The sequence below is a fragment of the Pteronotus mesoamericanus genome, unplaced genomic scaffold (assembly GCF_021234165.1).
Source record: "Pteronotus mesoamericanus isolate MK-2021 breed Mesoamerican mustached bat unplaced genomic scaffold, CSHL_Meso_final contig_220, whole genome shotgun sequence".
In the NCBI taxonomy this organism is placed as follows: Eukaryota; Metazoa; Chordata; class Mammalia; order Chiroptera; family Mormoopidae; genus Pteronotus; species Pteronotus mesoamericanus.
In genome coordinates, this window is record NW_026555091.1 from 3,871,236 (window position 1) to 3,889,626 (window position 18,391).

Below are 18,391 nucleotides of genomic sequence, written 5' to 3' on the forward strand. Positions count from 1 at the left end.
GCCAGGAATCTGCCTGTGGAAGAACCAACACTACGCACATTTTTCAAAGCAACAAAGAAGCAAGAGCAATTTAGGGCAGCATGACTAAGGCTTGGCTTTCCAGAAAGCTTTATGGGCCATCTGCAGGGACTGATTATTTGTGGCAGGTCACAGGCTTCCTGAAAGCAGCGAGGCATCTGCCTAGAAACACCATATTGTTTGATCTTCGCTGGCTTCCAAAGTTGGGACAGGGGACATCACCATCCTGGAGCTGCTGTTATGCTGGCTCCAGGAACATGTTTCCAATTATTCCTTCTCAACAAACAAGACCAAGCTGTTAGGAGACATCAGATTTAAAATAACAATAGTAATACCTTATGTTACGATCCACAAAGCACACGGGGCATATTCATTCAGTGGTTCTCTAAACATTTCTATGTGTCAGAGGAAGTAGCTATTATTTACATTTTATCTATGAGAGAGCATCCTAAGATTGAAGAGGTAGAATTGCAAGACGTAAATCATGCCTAAGCTGGGACTTCGCCCCAGGCTCTTGGCTCTGGGTGCAGCGCTCCCTTCTCCCTGGGGGCCCCAGGGCCAGTGGGGTTGAGTAGTCTCCGAGGAGTGAGGAGAGGGACCTCAGAGCAGAGAGCATGTGCCCTCCTGGCTCTCTGGTTGTCCCGTTAGAGAACTGACCATCGCTAAGGAGCTGAGCTAGACATTCTGAGAGATATAAAAAATGAATGGCTTCTGCCCAAGAAGCACAAGCTGACGATTTCCTCCTTGCATAGCACATGGTGTACTAATCACCCTAATTTAATTTTCATTCATCGACAGCCCTGTGAGAAATGCACCATTACTTCCGTTTCTACAGATAAGGAAACTAAGGTTCAGAGAGGTTAAGTAGTCATCTATTTAGTGCTCGGGGAACTTTAGGGAGGCCAGAGGGAGTGCCCACAGGTGGCCTTTGAAACCTTCTTAGAGCTTTTTTGCAGGCACGGCTGAGCCCGGCTCGCGGAATCTAGAAGAGGGCCTCTTACCTCTTGACCCCCACCACTCTCTAAAGCAGGAAGGGTGACAGCCGCAGAGCCCAGGCCTCGGACTGAACCTTGAACTGTAGCCAGTCTAGGTCTAGGGGCAACACCAGCGTCGGTGGCTTTCAGAGCAGCTCCTGGTGTGACCAAGTTTCTGAAATGCAGACTTCACACTGCTGGCCCATCAGACGTGAGCGAGCTCCACCTCACCTGCTGGGCCCCGTGGCCCGGCCGGCTGGCGTTGGAATAGCTTGTCCCGCGGGGCCCTGGCTGGGGCTGCCAGTCTGAAGGCCTGAGCTCCATTGGCTGATGGGTGCTTCCCTCCAACCAGGCGAGTGGGCGGTGTCACCACTGTCCCAGATGCTACCTCAAATGTGCAGCTATAATTCCAACGAAGTCGGAATGAAACCTGATTTCATATGCTTCCAGGTCTGGGAACGGTGCCAGGGAACGGCTCTCCTCGACAGGGCTCTCATCAGCCGCAGCTCCAAGGGAAAGGAGGGTCAATCCCAAGGGCCACGCTGCAGCCCTCCTAGGCAGGTGGCAGCGCCTCCGTGCACAGCCGAGCCCGAGGTGAGTAAAGCACTTTACCTTCTCCCAGAACCCTGCACACCGATGGCAGTTCCCTCTGTGTCCCTTGCAAGGCCCTGCACAAGGCGTGGGGCTGAGGGCAGGATGCAGGACAGGGATGGCCAATCGGCTGCATCTGCAAGCCAATTCTGAGAGCTCGGTAGAGCGGCTCTATCTGGGTACAGTGTGAAAGACCGGTGTGATCAATGGAACATGGGCCCTAGAAAATAGATTGTTTGGAAGCTTGACATATATATGACCTTGCAGGTCACCCAGTCTAAGATCCTTCTGCCACGTGGAGGTGCTGAGGAGCATAAAAGTTAAGTGACTTGCAAAATCTCATTGCCAAACCGGAGATTCATTGCTAAAGCAGGGCCTTAGACTCTAGACTACTGCTCTGCTGTCTGCACAAATACTTCCCTAGTCCTTCATTTCTAGATCACAGGTTGTTTTAAATAAGCGCACAAGTCAGTGGACTTTCAAATCCGGTGGTGAGGCAAAGACAGCGATCGCAGCGATCATTTTCCTTAGGGGTTTACAGCTATTTCCCGCTGTCTCCACACTCCGGGGGACCCCTCCACCACGCACTTCACTCCACTCATGCCAGAATCCTGAGTCCTTGGCCCGCCAAATGTCAGCAGATTCAGAAAGCCAGTCCTTTCTCTCTTACAACACTGCCAACGGGTCAACCCATTTGGTCTGCCAGTATTGCCTCTGAAAAGGAGGTGAAGTCATCCCACGGAAGGGAAGAAGTTGCAAGATAGGAAAGAGGTCACAAGAAGCCACCCAGTTTAATCCAACAAATGCTTGCTGGGGGCTCTAGTGAGCAGGGCTTAAGGTCTTGGTTATTCTGTCTGTTGTGTGGAAATGCGCAGAGTTGGACCAGAAGCCACGCCTGACATTAGAGATGGTATTGCACATTATGGATACTTCCCCCACCGGCCCCCACCGCCCCATCTCAATGTTTTGTGGAGTTTCTAAAAGAGGGCTCTGTTAATGGAAGGGTCAGGAGGACCAAGCTTTTCAAGTGAGTTTTAGTCATCCACTTGCAAATTTCGCTGTGATCGTCAATGGTAGGAGCTCTTGAGGAGGCTGGGACCGAGGCCCCTGAGAAGACCTTGTAGTATACTTTTGATCTCGTTACTGAAGAGGTTGATTGTGTTTCCATGGTTGGCTTTACTTAAAAAATAAAAAATTGGGGAAAAGTGGATAAATAGGATAATATCTGATGTGATGTTGAAGGCGAGGATTTTAAGACCAAATTAACTAGAACAACTACTTAGCCAACACTTTTTAGCTCAACAAAATTTGTAGAATTGGATGAGATGGCAGCAATTAAATCATCCCCTGAGCCTCAATTTATACCTGTCTTCAAAGGAATTACCTGTTTGCAGAAGAGTTACTTTCTCAATCATGGTTTACTTAGCTTAGTGTTAAAATTGAACTCATGTTCCCCAAACATACTGAGTTGAGGGAAGGGGGCCCAAAGTACAGTGAGTGGCAGGACCAAGATATCTGGGGACTGAAAAATGCCACAGGTGGTGACTACTGACTTCCCACTACAGAATATGGCACGCCTCTTACTCTCCCCACGCCAAACAGTATAGGGAGAAACCGAGGTTTTTCCTCATGTTGTGTTTGCTGTATACAATGGTGAAAGGCAAAGGTAAGCACGTTTGGGAATGGCGATGTTCTGTTCTCCCTCTCTTCCTGGAGCAAGTCTTCTGGGTACCTCATGGAGGAATCAGAGATGCCGGTGCCCTGGCACGACATGAAGCGACAGAAGTACTCGAGGAGAGTCCTTTGAGAGACCAGCACTGCACCATCCAGTAGAGTGGCCACTGGCCACAGGGACCACATGTGGCTGGTGGGGCTGTGCAATTCCATTTTAAAGTTCATTTAATTGTAGATACTCCAGGTATCGGAAGAGGGTTTAAGTATGTTTGGAACAACTTGCTTACGTAAGTCTACTTTGTGAATGGTACATTTTATGAACTCTAAATACAGACTTCCTGTGAGAACTCAGTACACACACTGAGTTGTGTTGTAAGTAAAAAATACATGTCAGAGTTCAAAGAGTGAACATAAAAAACTGAAGATTAATATTCTGTTGGTAATCTTGGAGCTGAGAATTGGAATGATGATATCTTAGACATACTCACTACTGAAATTACTAAAAACACTGAAATTACATACATAACTGGCATTCTATTTCTAGAGAGTGCTGGTCTGGAAGGACATCTGCCATATCGTCCTGGTAGGACATTATTCTTTGAATAATTACTAAAATTGTCTTCTACACAGATGCGTACCCAGAGTAATAATGCAAAGTATATAATGTTAGGCAAACAAAGCAAATAGCTCATGAAACCTGTCACTTAGGACCCTACAGATTCCATTTCCATACAGCAATGTGGTCTTCTTATAGGTTCGGGTCTCCTGTGTCCTTATAATGTCAGATGGGACGTTTGGAGGAGATCAATCATTTCTCCTTTTAGCAACCTAACCCCTTTGGCTTCATTTTTCATTCATAAGACTTCGGTGGGGATGCCAGCTGATCGGACGGATACAAATGGAGATGCTCAGGCGGAACAGGGAGTGGAGGACTCCATGCTTCCAGCTCCCTGTCCCCCAACTCTGTGGGGGGACATGGTTTGAAACCCCTGCCACTCAGTGATTTCCAGGCCTATCCTTCCGAGTCTTCAGTGGCTCCGTCAATGTGCGGTCACTGTCACCACCTGGAACCTCTTTCTGAGCTGGGCCCCTCGCTGCTGTTTGCGAGGTCTCCAGAAAGCAGAGTAGCCTGGTGACGCCCACCGCCATCGCGGGTCATGCGCAGCCCCAGTCGGCCACCCTGCTGTGCCTGGCCCTTCAGGACCCTCAGAGTTGCTATGGGAACTGCAACTCATGCCTGGCAAATGCAAGCAAAGGGCAGCCATGGGACAGGTGACTGCCCACTTCTCCCAGCTGGCCCAGGAGGCGCTGGTCTCATGCAGACTCTGACCCAGCTCAGGCCAGTCGAAGAAACGCTCTGCAGGACGAGATGGCAGGTCACTGAGTCACACGAGGGGTGAACACAGGGTGCGTTCTGGTGACGAGTTTTTACTTAGCTCAAACTTCTTCTCCTCAATGGCATTATTAATAATTCACCCAAGCAGCCCAAAATTCCTTGGTCATTTGACTTGTTGCGATGACTGTTGAATCCCTGTGGCCTGAATCCATCAGGCAGATGGAGAGCCGGGGAGACCTCCCCACCCCCAACTCACTGGCCCTCATCCGCGGATCAGCACACAAGCAAGTCAACATGTGTGCCAACACCAAGTGCTTGCCAGTTCCTAGCTGGAGAGACATAGGCCAGCTCTTTAATATTCTGGTGACTCAATTTCCTCATCTAGAAAACAGGTATCCAAACAGTCCTGTTGGGGCTGTTGTCGAGATTCAGTGAGCTTTTACATGTGCCTTGTGTGCCCTGAATGGTGTCTGGTGCACAGCGAACACTCAGGGCAGCTCAGCTAGTCCTGCAGGGAGGGTTTCCTTCCAGCTGCTGGGAGGAGCGAGGGAGTCTATTCTTCCAGCTCTCACTTCTGAATTTCAGGGGCTGGAGTCAACTCAGCTACATTCACCTTGACCCACAGTGGTCAACTCGGATAGCCACTTGAAAATCAAAAGAAATTCATTTTGCTTTACCTTCACATTTCTCTTTCTAATATGCCCACGCCCTACAAGTGCCAGGAAGAAGCAGCGGAAGAAGCCCTTTCTCGGGAGCAAATGGAACAGCTACAGGGTGCAGTTAACTGATACCTGGAAGCACACTTTATTTATGTATTTCCTTTTTTATTGAATTTATTGGAGTGCCACTGGTTAATAAAATTATATAGTGTACGATTCTATAATACATCACCTGTAATATTATATTGTGTGTTCGCCACCCAAAATCCAGTCTCCTTCCATCACCATTAATCCCTCTTTACCATCTTCTATCTGCCCCCCGCCCCCCGACCCTTCTTCCCCGCCGGTAATCACCATACTGTTGTCTGTGTCTATAAGTTTTGGGGATTTTTTGGTTTTGGTTTCTTTTTCTTTGCTTAATTCCTTCACCTTTTTCACCCTGCCCTACAAACTCCCTCCCCTCCAACAGCTGTCAGTCTATTCTCTGTATCTATGAATCTTTTCTATTTTGCTTATTTATTTTGTTCATTAGATTCCACATCAAGTGAGCTCACAGGGTATTTGTCTTTCTCTGGCTGGCTTATGTCACTTAGCATAATAGTCTCCGGATCCATCCATGCTGTCGCAAAATGTAAGAGTTCCTTCTTTTTTACAGCTGTGTAGTATTCCATTGTATAAATGTGACACAACTTTTTTATCCACTCATCTACTGATGGACACTTGGGCTGCTTCCAAATCTTGGCGATTATAAATAGTGCTGCAATGAACATAGAGGTGCTAATCGTCAGAGAAATGCAAATTAAAACCACAATGAGATTATCACCTCACACCTGCCAGAATGGCTGTTATGAATACATCACAAACAACAAGTGCAGACAAGGATGTGGAGAAAAGGGAACCCTAGTGTCCTGTTGGAGGAAGTGCAGCCTGGTGCAGCCACTGTGGAAAACAGGATGGAAATAGCAAAAAAGTCAAAGAGAAAAGAATACTTTCAAGCCCCTCAATTCTAGTTTCCCCAACCCTCCGAGGTCAGGAGCGGGAAAACCACCATCTTCTAGAGCGATCTCCCAGGCTCTTGACTGGAGCCTCGAGAGAGGATGCCGGGGGCCTCGTTCAGGTCCTGAAGCTACTGGTCAGGGCAGCAGGTCGCTGAGATGGGCCGTGGCAGGGCTCAGGCAGCCCACATGCAAGAAGGGAGTCATGAACTTGAGCCTGCAATAAATTCTTGGCTTTCTCCCAGCACAGGGACCCTACTTGACCCTGAAATGGTCTGTCATCAAAGTGCTATGTGATTATGCGTAACTGAATTTCCTTAGGCCCGGGGGAGAGTTTCCTAGCTTTCAAATTCTTAGACTGCCATTATCTAAAAATAGGTTAATAACTACTCTTAATTTTTTTTTCCTTTTTAACATTTTTACTGCTTCCATAAAAGGCTGTCTCTTCTCATTCTTGCCTACAGGTGCCAGTACTTCACTCATATCAATGATACCAATAGGGGAGAAAGGACCAAAAAAGGACGGAGGGTCATTCCAATGAGCTGACGGCCACCTAATGCACATCGGCGAGGACCAGGCGTCCTCCGAGCCCCGCCTGCCTCGCGGTGTACCGAGGACAGCGCGCCCGCACACACGTGCCCACAGTCAGCTGCATTCTCTACTTAGCACAGCATCCTGAATCCTTGCATTGGAGGACAGCCTTCAGCTGACAGTGGGTCCCCGACCTGGTCAAGGAGCCAGGAGCCTCCTATGTTGGGTACTGTCACCCACAGTTGGGAATCTCTCCGCCTCCTCCCGTGGCTTCAGCCCACTTCTTCACTGGTCACAAGACTAGAAGGTCTCTCCCCGGCAAGTCTTCTCCGGGGAAAAAACCTTCCTACCTCTTTTGTTTCTTTACCCATTCCTACCAGCTCCTACGGAGGACCCCGGTAAATTCTCTTCTAGAGCCACGTGAAGAACCGCAACACTCTCTTCTGTCACAAGGACATTGTTTTAAAGGACAAGCCTGTAAGAGGTCCCTGTGCCACTATTTCACATGTATTTCTTTATAAACCAGATAAAAATGTTTTTTTTTCCCTCTTTCCCCTTCTCTGTTATTTGAACCCAAGTGGACTGTAAATAGAAGGTATCAAGTCCTGGTCCAAAATAGAAGAAATCCCATTTTTTAGAAAGTAGCAGAGACGAAGCGTCCGAAGAGGCAGACAGCGACACTGGAAGAGGCTCCGGGCGGCGGCGGAAGCCCCGGGTTCCGCCCCCAGCCCACGAACCCACACCAGAGACGGTGCCTCTCCTCTCCAGGTTCGGAAGGATTGTAGCTGCTCTGGGATCCTACGCTGGGCTTGAGTTCTGTATGGCCACCTATAATTTTAACTTTGTAGCTGGAAGGATCCCTAAAGGCAAAGAGTTTCTCCTTCCACATATTACCCCTCCCCTGCCTGTTTACAACCACGGCTGTCTCATTTTTCCTGCTTCTACCCAACAAAATTGAAAATTTCATCACCAGTGTCAGAAAATTAACCCCCAGGGAGCAGAGCAATAGCTCAGAGCATCCCTTCTCCTGGCAAAGAGCCAATCCTTGAATACAATAACTTTGCAAACCTTTCCAGTTTTCAGAGGTTTCAAAGGATGCAAAACAGAGTCATTTCAAAGCATGATTTTTGACAGCTAAAATTTGTCTGAATGCAAATGTGGTCTTGCAATTTGCCTTGCAATTTTTTTTTTTAAAAGGAGAGAGCACATATTTCAATTTGGAGACTGGTTTCATGAAAAAAGAAGGGGACACTACCTCGCTCAGTTGCACACTTCCTGAGCCAAGAACAGCAGCGCACACAAAAAAGACACTTCCTTCTGCAGCTGGGGGTCTGAGGAGGGTTTGACAGACCATTGTAATAACATCTCTCTTCACAATGCAAATACCAGCGACACAGTGGAGCAGCTCACGGCTCAGCTCTGTGCCTGACTCCTCTCTCTTCCCAGCAGTGAATCGTATGAATTTAGTGTTACAGAATCTTCTTTTGAAATGGATCAATACCCAGGGAGATCAAGCAAAACTCCGCTCCTCACACCAATCATCACAAGACAGAGCAATATCCAAGTATAATACACAGTCAACTACAAATGCGATCATAGCCAAGCAATGCGTGCAGCCTTTGCAACCCACAAGCCCACACATGACAGGGACCCTAGAATGCCTGTTCTTCCGTGGGCTTGTTCCAAATCACAGTTCTCTCAGCAGACAATAGGACAAAGCTACATTTGAGCTCAGCCTGCTAATACCAGCGGACAGATGTGGAAGACAGAGGTTTACTCACCAAGCTCCCGTAACTGCATCTTTCCCAACTACAAATGCTGCTTCTAAGCTGCTGCCGCCAGCGAATGACTTAGAGCCGTCCCCCAGAAGAACAATGTGCTGGAACACTGGATGGTTCCTGAGTAAGCTTGTTCACGAGACAGGTTTCCAGTTGAGCCATGTGAATGGAGACTCGCCGCACACCTTTGAATGGCATACACTTCAAGTCCAGGAGAATGAGCATGGAGCTTTGCTTATGTTTATGGAGCTGGAGCCCAGGGGTGCGCCGATTGGCAGGAATCGTGAAGAGATCGGCCAATCAAAGGGAGCCTCCGTTCCAGGGAAACTCCTGCTCATTTATTTAGCATCTTCAGGGATCATCTGCTTTTCTAGGAAGAGCTTTTCTCGTATAGTATTCGCAAGAGAAAAATATAACTTCATTTCAATATTAGTGCCTAATGCCTTTCATCAGTAAACATATAGCTCCTCTTCCAGGTATGCCCCAATACCCTCACTTTTCTTTGTAAAGAACTGAAAGAAGAAAAAAGTGGAAGAAGAAGAAAAAGAAAGCTGGCAATGGGCTGGCGATAGTTCATATTCATCAGCCTCCACCTTGTTGGGAGAAAGGAGGGGAAAGCACTCAGGCTCGATAATTACTGATTCTGTTGCCATGGAAACAGACTGGCTGCAGCGAGTTGGAATCGTGTAGAGCATCTGCTGCCAGACCCATAATCAACAGCAATCTCATCTCTCCCCCTCTCCTTACTTTTGTCTGATGGTGAGTTTGCTTTCCCTCCTTCTCTTCGTGTGCAGCTCTTGTCCGAATAGCTTGTACCGCCTCACTGGGTACACACAGCCCCTGCACACCAGGCGTGCTCACATGCCCAGAAACGCGTGCACGCTAGAGTGCATCCCAGCAGGGTGCCCCGGGAAGATCCACACTCTGATGATTCCTTCTCGGGATGTAAATAAACAGCCTTTCCTGTGCGTCCACTCCTTGTTAAAACTTATTGTAGGTTCACCCAAAAATGAGTGGGGCTATCTTTTAAAATATTTGTCATCTGCCAGCTCAGAAAGTCCCCAATAAAAGTTTGCAATGGCATTTCTGAGAGGGCATGGTGGCGGTTCCTAGCAAATCGTTGGAATGAAGCAAATACCCCGGGAAGTCTGTGGAAGATTTTTAAGCACAATCTTTAGGCCCAGCTTCTTCTCTGCGTTAGCATCTCATGGAGGCCTCCCTGGGGGCTTCCCTGGGTTTCCTCAGCCCATTGACATGCCCTCAGACTCCTCCCCTGCTTGCCCCAAATTCTCCTGATTGCCCACCCAGAGTTAATGTCTCCGACTCTGGATGTGCTATCTTTCTCTTCAACAGCAGGGGGCACCACTGAGCAACAAATGGCTGGCCGGCCTGGTCGGACCCAGGCGGCGATCAGAGGCTGGTCAACGCGCAAGTGGGTCTGCAGGAAGCCCTCAGTTCTACAGAGACTGACTGAAAATGGCAAGTGTCAAAGAAGGCTATGATTCTGGCTTACACTAGAAAACTATTTGGAAGGGTGGAGGCTGGGAGGCGAGGGTGGGTGGGACAGGGAACGTGGTGGCGGGAAAATGGAGACAACTGTATTTGAACAATAAAATAATAAGTTTAAGAGAAGTATGCTCATCTTTAAAACAAAACTTCAAGCTACACAAAGGGTATTTTTTTGGCCTTCAGTCTGATCCACCCCCTCATCTGTTCAAAAGCCGGCAAGCAAGCTCTCTGGTTCACCCAGCTAGTCACGGCTCAGCTCTGAAAAATATGCAGCTTCCCCCGCATTTGCAGAGGGGTCACATGATACAAAATAGCTACAGTCTCCGGAGAATCTTCCAAGGCGCTTCCCTGTGGAATCTCTGGCAGGGTTGTGACTGAGATCACAGACTGGGTTACTTGAGTTGGTCATTACTGGGTATTCTTTCCTTTCTAGACTGTGCAATGAAAAGAGCATGTACAAGCCTAGAGAGCTGTCGATGAACCTCAAAAAGAGGGGAACCCAGATTTCCTTGGCTTAATGCCTGAACTAGACTGTCAAGCCTCTGAGAACTGGTCTGAAGCACAAATCTAACGGACGTGCCCTCCAGAGGCTCGGGGTGTGTTACCGGTGCATATCCTCAGCCTCCAACCGCTTCTTCAGACTCACCGTGTGCCGTCCGCACAGAAGGAAACCGCTGCTTCAGGCACCGGGTAAGTCCCAGGGGACATCATCATCCCGGGCGTCTGAACAAAAACCCCCCAACACAGGAGAATCCTTGTTCCCTGTCATTCCACGTTGCAGCCGGACCTCTCTGCTCCACTCCGGGCGGGCCCCGCGGCTGCCATTTAGCCTGCATTTTCTTGGGTCAGATGCAAGCTAATTCAGTTCTATTCCTTCCTGTAAACATGATGTACTGAAGGTACTATTACCAAATCTGAGGTAATTCGTATACTTTGTAATACTTCTTAAAAAAATCCACAAATCGAAAAAGAATCCTGTTAGAGGACATGTGTTTTTGGCTCAGAAAATATAATGACTGTTCGGAGTGATTCCTAAACTCGCCGTCTGCATTCTCCTTCACCTACCGACAGAAAACTAAAATGAACAGCACGAATACTGTGCATTTAAAAGGGGCCGAAGGGGCTTCTGCTACCAGGTTACAAAGGGGGGGGCACTCCTGGCACGTCCTTCCGTGCTCCAGGCCCAGGTCCAGGTCCAAAATCGGTCCCTTCCGCTCCCTGTGCAGCCCTTTCTTTCATCAGGAATTGTTCCTTGCGGACACGATGTGATGGTAATGACCCCTAGTTAATGATATGACTACATCGAGCCCCATTGTGTTCGGTTGTTTTCTTCTTAAAAGGAACGTGACTGGCCTCCAGAAAACCCCGAACACAGAGGGTGTGTATTGCAGAAGGCTCACCTCTGGCTACAGCTTGGCCTTCTTGAGGCACTGCCGCCATTCCACCCATACGTGTCAATGTGAGCATGCGCGTGCGCACACATATGCACACACACACACGCACACACACAGGCTTACTTCCGCCTGTCTAACAGAAGCAGGTCCAGGCCAGACTGGCCAGGCCATGTCTCCAAGGGTATGAGGTCAGAAGTAGGAACTCTGCCCCAACAGGTCAGACATGTGGTTGCTACTGGCTCAGATCAATGGCTGTATTTCATTCACAAGACCTTGGATAGAGATTTTATAGTCAGTTGGGTTGACCAGTTGTCTCTGATTTTTTTTTTTTTTTTTTTTTGCACGGTGCATTTAAAAACCAGAGCATATGCAAAACCTCAACTAAGTACGGTTGGGATAACTTTTACATCTTTTTATCCCCAAAGGAAGACAATCATTATAACATTCTGTAGAAAGATGCCCACACACAGATAGCTGCTTCTCTTCTCCTCACCCTCAAGAAGAGGTGAAAATAAGCCACACTTACAAAGCCCATTGTAATGTCACTTTATCTCTAGGTTCCAGGATGCTAAGCGCTATGGGACAGAGCCTTGAAATCAATGGGAGAATGGGAGAAATTATAGCAAATGCATATACAGCACGTACTGACAGCGTGTATTTTCCTAAAAGGGAGCCTCAGGTGCATGGCACTAAGTAGTACGACTTTAGCCACTGCTCAGTAAGGGGTGGATGCAGGATTCAGGATTTGTGAAGCAGCCTAGTGCACCAGCATGTCAGAGCCCCCATGAGCAGGGAGTCTGGAGCAGGTGAGATTGTTTTGATAGCATCCCATGGCTGAGCTACATTTTGTAACTCATATTTATGAGGCATTAATAGGAAGAAGTTTATCTCCCTGGACTTTGCTATTTTTGTATTTCCCTTGGAATGCCTAAAATATAAGCAAAACCCGTGACCACTGAAACAAAGCCAGATGGACAAAACGCAGAGCCATCTATCAATAGATCTCCAACCCACACGTTTCCTTTCCCCACTTTCAGAGCGTGGCCTCTGACAGGGGCGATCATCCGCATCCCTGGGTTGGGGAGCCAAGGTCCTTGGGGCGTGACGGACTTGGCCCCACGCGACAGGCTGACCTGAGAAGCACAGGAGGACGGGAGCAAGGCTCGAGGTGACGCGTCACTGCCTCTGAGTGCCCGCAAAGGAATCAGCGGTGAAATTCTGAAAGCTTATCACCGTGCCAGCTCGAATTTTCCAAATATACCATGGCAATGCATTCGGAATGGCAGGCTGATGAGAAGGCGTGCCAAAAGGAAATATGAAAATGCCAAAACCCTCCACTCAGCCCTGCCAAGCATGTCCTCTGGCAATATGGTGGCAAAAAGTGACAGGGCCAGTGGTAGGAGCGACAGTCTTATGTGGTGAAAAAGGGGAACAGCGTCTTCACTGCTAAGCAAGGAGGAGCGCCTGGGCTGCCGGCACCTTCCTCTTGGTTTTCCAATAAGACACGTAAGTAAACCTTTCCAAATTCTGCAACACATATCAAGTTCACATGCCAATGATTCTACCTTTCAAGAAAAAAGAATTATTTCCTGGTATTCTTAATCAGAGAACCAACTTCACTGCAGTTGGTTGAGATTAAATTTGTTTTCTCGAAGGGTGAACATTGGATGCCCTTCCTCTCGCTACTCTTTCTGCTCAGAGTCACAGGTACTGTGTGTCCTGGTCTCCTCTTACAGCAGGGACCGCATGGCGTCAGGGCAGGGCGATGAGAGGGGAGGGTGGACGGTTTCTGAGCAAGAGGAAACCGTGAAACTCAACGAGGTAAGTAGATACAGGTGACCCAGGTAAGGAGGGAGGAGGAAGAAAGTGCTGGAGATTTAGGCGGCCAATTCCAAGGAGGTCACCTTCTGAGATGGAAAGGGGACAGACACAGCAGAAGCTGTCTGAGGGCTTAGAAGGGGGTCCAAGAGGTCTGTACGCTGCCAGATATGTAACCAGAGGGGAAGACACCCATAGGAACAAGGGGGTCACCATGGGGAATTCTAGAACGTGTCCTGTTTAAAGGTGGCTTTGTTGGAAGCCAGTCACATCACAGCTTTGTGCCGAGTTCCTAGGACTCTGCGCAACTACCCAGAGCCTTGAGGAAAAGCAACTCAGCTGTGCCCCCTCCTGGTGGCCCAGCACTGCCACCACTGGGCAGGCTTGTTCTTAGACTCGACGTCACCAGCCTGTAACAGCCAGATCACTTCCTGCTGCTCTCTGTCCTACTTCCAATTACAGCAAGCTCTGAACCATGATCGTGACCCCGAGGCAAATGATATTGACAGGTTCTTCCCAACTCTCCCAAAGAAAGAGCTCTGCAAACTAATTTGTGCAGCAATTAAATTCATCATGGATAAAATATAATTTTATTTAATTGTTCAGCACTTGCCTGCCCCTTTTAAGCCAGTATTACAGAAAGGAGTTAATTTGATAATATAAATAAAAGTTGGCCCCAAAGGGCAATAACCAATCCATTTACATGCAAAAATGCTCCTCCTCCAAGTCACCCCAGGGCAATCGTGGAACCCGGTGTCCCCAGAGCGCCCCCTACAATCCTGCCAGCACAGGGACAGGAAGACCACGTGCATCGTGAAGCAAATTTTCAGCCACATATGCTCAACCGCAAACAAGTACTCGTGCTTATATCTGTGGAAATCTATTGTCTGTTAGAAATCTTAGCTGTTCTGCACATACACTGAGAAAATTTTATTTCACACACAAAAAAGTCCAGCTTGCAAGTAAAGAATTGGCCTCCATTCATTCGACTAATGTTTATTAATCTCCTGTTTCTTTCAAGTCTTGGGAACCCAAGGCTATAGCCTTCGTTGTCTTCAAAGTGATAAAACTTCACTCGTTTACTAAATTTTCTCTTCCTTCTTTCGCTGTATTTCATGTCTCCCCCATCAACTCTGTTTGCTCACCTGGGGAGCGTCTGTTCACACGTGAAAGCCCGCCTCAGAAAAGGGCTTCTTCTACGCAATTCCACCTTTGGCTTATTCCCATACAATGTGTGCCACCGTACATGCCACATTCTTCCATAATGATCTCTTTCCAGAGGTATCCCCACTCCTGTGAGCTCCTTAGAGTCAGGCTTATGAACACAACACCAGGAACACTGTCTCTAGATGTCCCTGATACCTTAGCCAAGAATCCAAAATCTTCTTGCAAACCCTTACACTTTGGGAAGTTACAAAAGCCTTCCGAGTACTTCCCCGTCGTCATTCTACCCGACACCGTGGATAAAGCTCTGAGCCGAAGCTATCTTTGAAAACATCTCAGTGACTCATCTCATTTTCCTCCCATTCCTGCCTCCTCCCACCCTTGCGATTCCCACCCAGCCTCAGGGAGAAGAGGGGGTGCAGGGAAGCACTCCTGAACGCTCCCCTTCGGAAGCCCGTTCCGCCAGCCATCCAGGTGCCGGGCCAGCTCTGGCTGCCATCTGGCTTGTTTTTTTCCAAGGCTGTCACATCTGCTCAGAACTTCCTTCCAGTTAATGAGTCTTCCTCAAATGGAGCCTCAGAGGGCTTTTGATCTTAGCACCAATCAACTTCGGGCTGGAGATGCAGGGCGCTGGCTGAGCTGGCAGAGCCAGCTCAAACCCACGCTTCATTTCCAGGCAGAATGAACCAGCTCAGCCTGGATTTGTAACATGGGGTGTTGATGTCCAAGGATTCCCTCTAAAACACGGCCGCTGATCAGACCCCACCTGGCGCTGGCTGATGGTCCTGTACCCCCTAATTTAAAGTTTTAAAAAAAATATGACTGCAAGAATATATATGTTCATTTGAGAAAATGCGTAACATTTAAAATGTAATAAAAGAGAAAGAGTTGCAGTTAATCTCAGCATGCAGAAGAAATCAGTGTTAAAAACCATTCAAGTTTAAGGTCAATATCTCTTAGTTTGTATTTTTTTACTTGGGTAAGATACGATTTTTGCATCCTGCTCACTCACATTTAACATAATATAGAAATTGTTTTTGTATATTCACAACATACTATTCACAAATGTCATTTTGAATGGCTGAAAAATTTAACATAGCAATAAATGGGTCCATACATTAACGTATCATATCCTCATTGCTGAACTGTTGGGTTATTTTCCATTCTGTTGCTGCTATAAATAACAATGAAGTGAATATCTATATGCAAACCTTTCTTTTTCCTCCCAGAACGAATGTCTGACTTTAAACAGCTGCACTGTAGTGCCTGGCTATACAAATGAGGTCATCAATTGGTGGATTTCCCAACAGGAACTTTGTCCCCCCCAAGTTCTTTAAATTCTACTGAAATGTCAAGGTTTCCTCCAGCAGAGTGGTACCAAAGGGCCCTTTAATGTCACTGTGGATGACAATTCTTCCTTTCCGTTTTGCAGGAGGAGCTGCAGGTATCCTGCCCCTGCAAATGCGGGGCAGGTGGAGGGGAGGTGGCGCTTCCCAGAGGACAGGAGGCTGGGCTCCCAGGCTCAGCGGCGCCCTGGGCTGGGATGCGAATGCGCCTGTGAGCACCTCAGCCTCTGGCCTGTGCGGGGGCTGGGATCAGCGTGGAAAACCACTGGCTCTGGTCAGACAGCAAATATCACCACACACAAACCTAAAGGCGTTTTTAAGGCACACGCACACAAATTCCTTTTCTTTCTTGCCTGGAAATGCCTGAGTTTTTTTTCCTGGTTCTAAAAGCAACTGGCACTCTGAAGAATCACTCCTACTCCTGTTACATCTTAGCTACACAATGCTCTCCACTTAGGGACTGAATTTGTTCTATAGTTTGCAAAGTTTGTTCTAGCATGTTCCTGTTTCTTTTAAAGCATTATCAGCGTATTAAAATAAAGAAACATTACCAGCTTCTCTTTTTGTTTTCCTCCATCAATGGCTGGATAAAAATTCAATCCAGGTAACATTTGTTGAGCACACCTATACAATTCTTTCAACAGGCGGCCTGGGGTTGAAGGTGAAGGTTTGCCTTTGTTCTCAGAGTAAAGCCAAGAAAGACCAAGCAGAGATAAGAACTACAATCTAAGACCAAGGTGTTAAAAGGTACCTTCCAGGATTCCGCAGCATTGTTGTGCCGCGAAATGGCCATGACCACTAAGGGCTACCAGGACTGCCAAGGAGACGGAGAGACCAACCTGCAATGGGTTTGTGGCTTAGAACTGGTAGAAGCCCAGCGCGATCAAAATGGTGACTAATTTCATTTCACAGTAATCCCTAGCCTCATTCTACTCGCTCTAATTCATTGGTAAGACAGTTTTTAAGAAGAGAGTGGCCAACTGGGGCAAGTCCTGCAAAGAAGGCAAATAAGGTAGAATGTTAAACATGTCCATCCAAGGTCATTCTTGACTTTGCCAAAAACTGTGGCTTTTGTGACTGATGAGGTTTTCGAGTACTGACAATATAATTTAGTGCTATTTAGAGTCATATCTATGACTTGGTTATATTTTCCGTGAGGGCAGAAGACAGGTCATAACAGATTGATAAATTAATGGGAAGTGAAAAGAGGTGGCGACTATTTGAGGAAACCTGGCTCTGTGGGGGTGGGTAGAGGACTGACAAGTAGTTATTTATGTGTTTTTTAAAATGAAGGGGATTCGAGGACATTCATGTGTCATTGAGCAGGCAGCACCCGAGAGGAGGACACTAAGGATGTAAGGGTCAGAAGGGGTCACGGACCGAGTCCCAGAGCAGATGAGCAGGAAGAGAAGGCAAAATATGGAAGGAGGAAGCTGCCTACGGCATACCAGGGACACCTTCGTCTGGCAGGGAGGGGTGGCGAGTGCACAGGGATGAGGACCCCCAGGGTCATGGGGTCAGCTAGAAGCAGAGCCCCCCCACACCAGGTCTGGAGGACCGTGGAACATTTCTTGTCCCTTCCCTCATGGAAATGGCCCCAACGCTTCACATGTATTAGGATGAACCAACAGAATTTTAAAACTTTGCCGTTCAGAAGCAGTCAGATATTGGCCAGTTGATATGATTGGTCCAATACTGTGTCATTTAACCCTCACAACAACTACATTAAGCTCCACACCTCGCCAACAAAGAGACCGAGAAACAGAGCAAGGCAACTAATCTGCCCAACCAAGGTCACCCAGCAAGGAGATCAGGGAGCTAGGGTGTGAGCGTCATGCTGTGGGTCCAGGGTCAAGGCTCTTGACTCACTGAACTTATCATTTGAACTTATTCTTTCTTGGCGAACTTCCAGACCCTTCTCTTGGTTCCTCAGCCCCGGGAGGGGGTCAGAGAGCGGGGAGGAGGGCGGAGTGAGGGAGCGGACTGCGGGGTGGGAGCCAAGGCTGAGGGTGTGTGGCAGCCTCAGGGAGGTGTCTGTTATCAGCCAGCTCAGTCCTAAGGCGTCTCCCACAGGCAGATTTCACGAACGCAATATTCCGGTAAACCGCACAGAAAAACTATCAATACTTCTGTTCACAGCCATGTTTTTCTGGTATGTGCACAAGTGAATGTTATCTGTCCAAAAATTTTCAAAAACGACTCTGCATCCCTGGCTGACCAGTGTCTGCTTAGTTGAGATTTGGAGCAAATATCCAGGTGGTCCAGTGCCCCGGCCGTGATAAAACAAGGCGAGTAGCTTTTTCTAACACACTTGAGGTCAACAGCATCCCCTTTTTAAACAGACTTTGTACTGCAATGATGCATTTTATTAGAAACTGCATCTCTGGGCATGGTCCTTACCCTTTCCTGCTTCTGCCTAAAGAACACATAGTGAGTGGCCTCGAGCTTTCAGACAGGATGCCATGCCCAGTGATTCACAAAATGGAAATGTGGCATTATATGCCAGTGACATTTACTTCTGTGGCAGCTCAAGCGGCAAAAAGCCATATGCCAGACCCCTCCGATCCAGCCCGGTCACGCAAATGGGTATGAAAACAAGAAATA

General features: G+C 47.8%; 1 protein-coding gene across 5 annotated transcripts in view; it reads right to left on the reverse strand.

Annotated features, from left to right (window-relative positions):
- The window catches only part of ELMO1 (engulfment and cell motility 1), a 456,019-nt gene that overhangs the window by 105,328 nt on the left and 332,300 nt on the right, over positions 1 to 18,391 (reverse strand). Inside the window, exon 1 of one of the 5 annotated variants that reach the window (XM_054571363.1) lies at positions 8,560 to 8,844. The exons of the other annotated variants lie outside the window; for them this stretch is intronic. The gene's annotated coding sequence lies outside the window, so the exon portion shown is untranslated. Of the gene's footprint in view, positions 1 to 8,559; positions 8,845 to 18,391 lie in introns of those variants that run through there. 5 annotated transcript variants of the gene reach the window in all.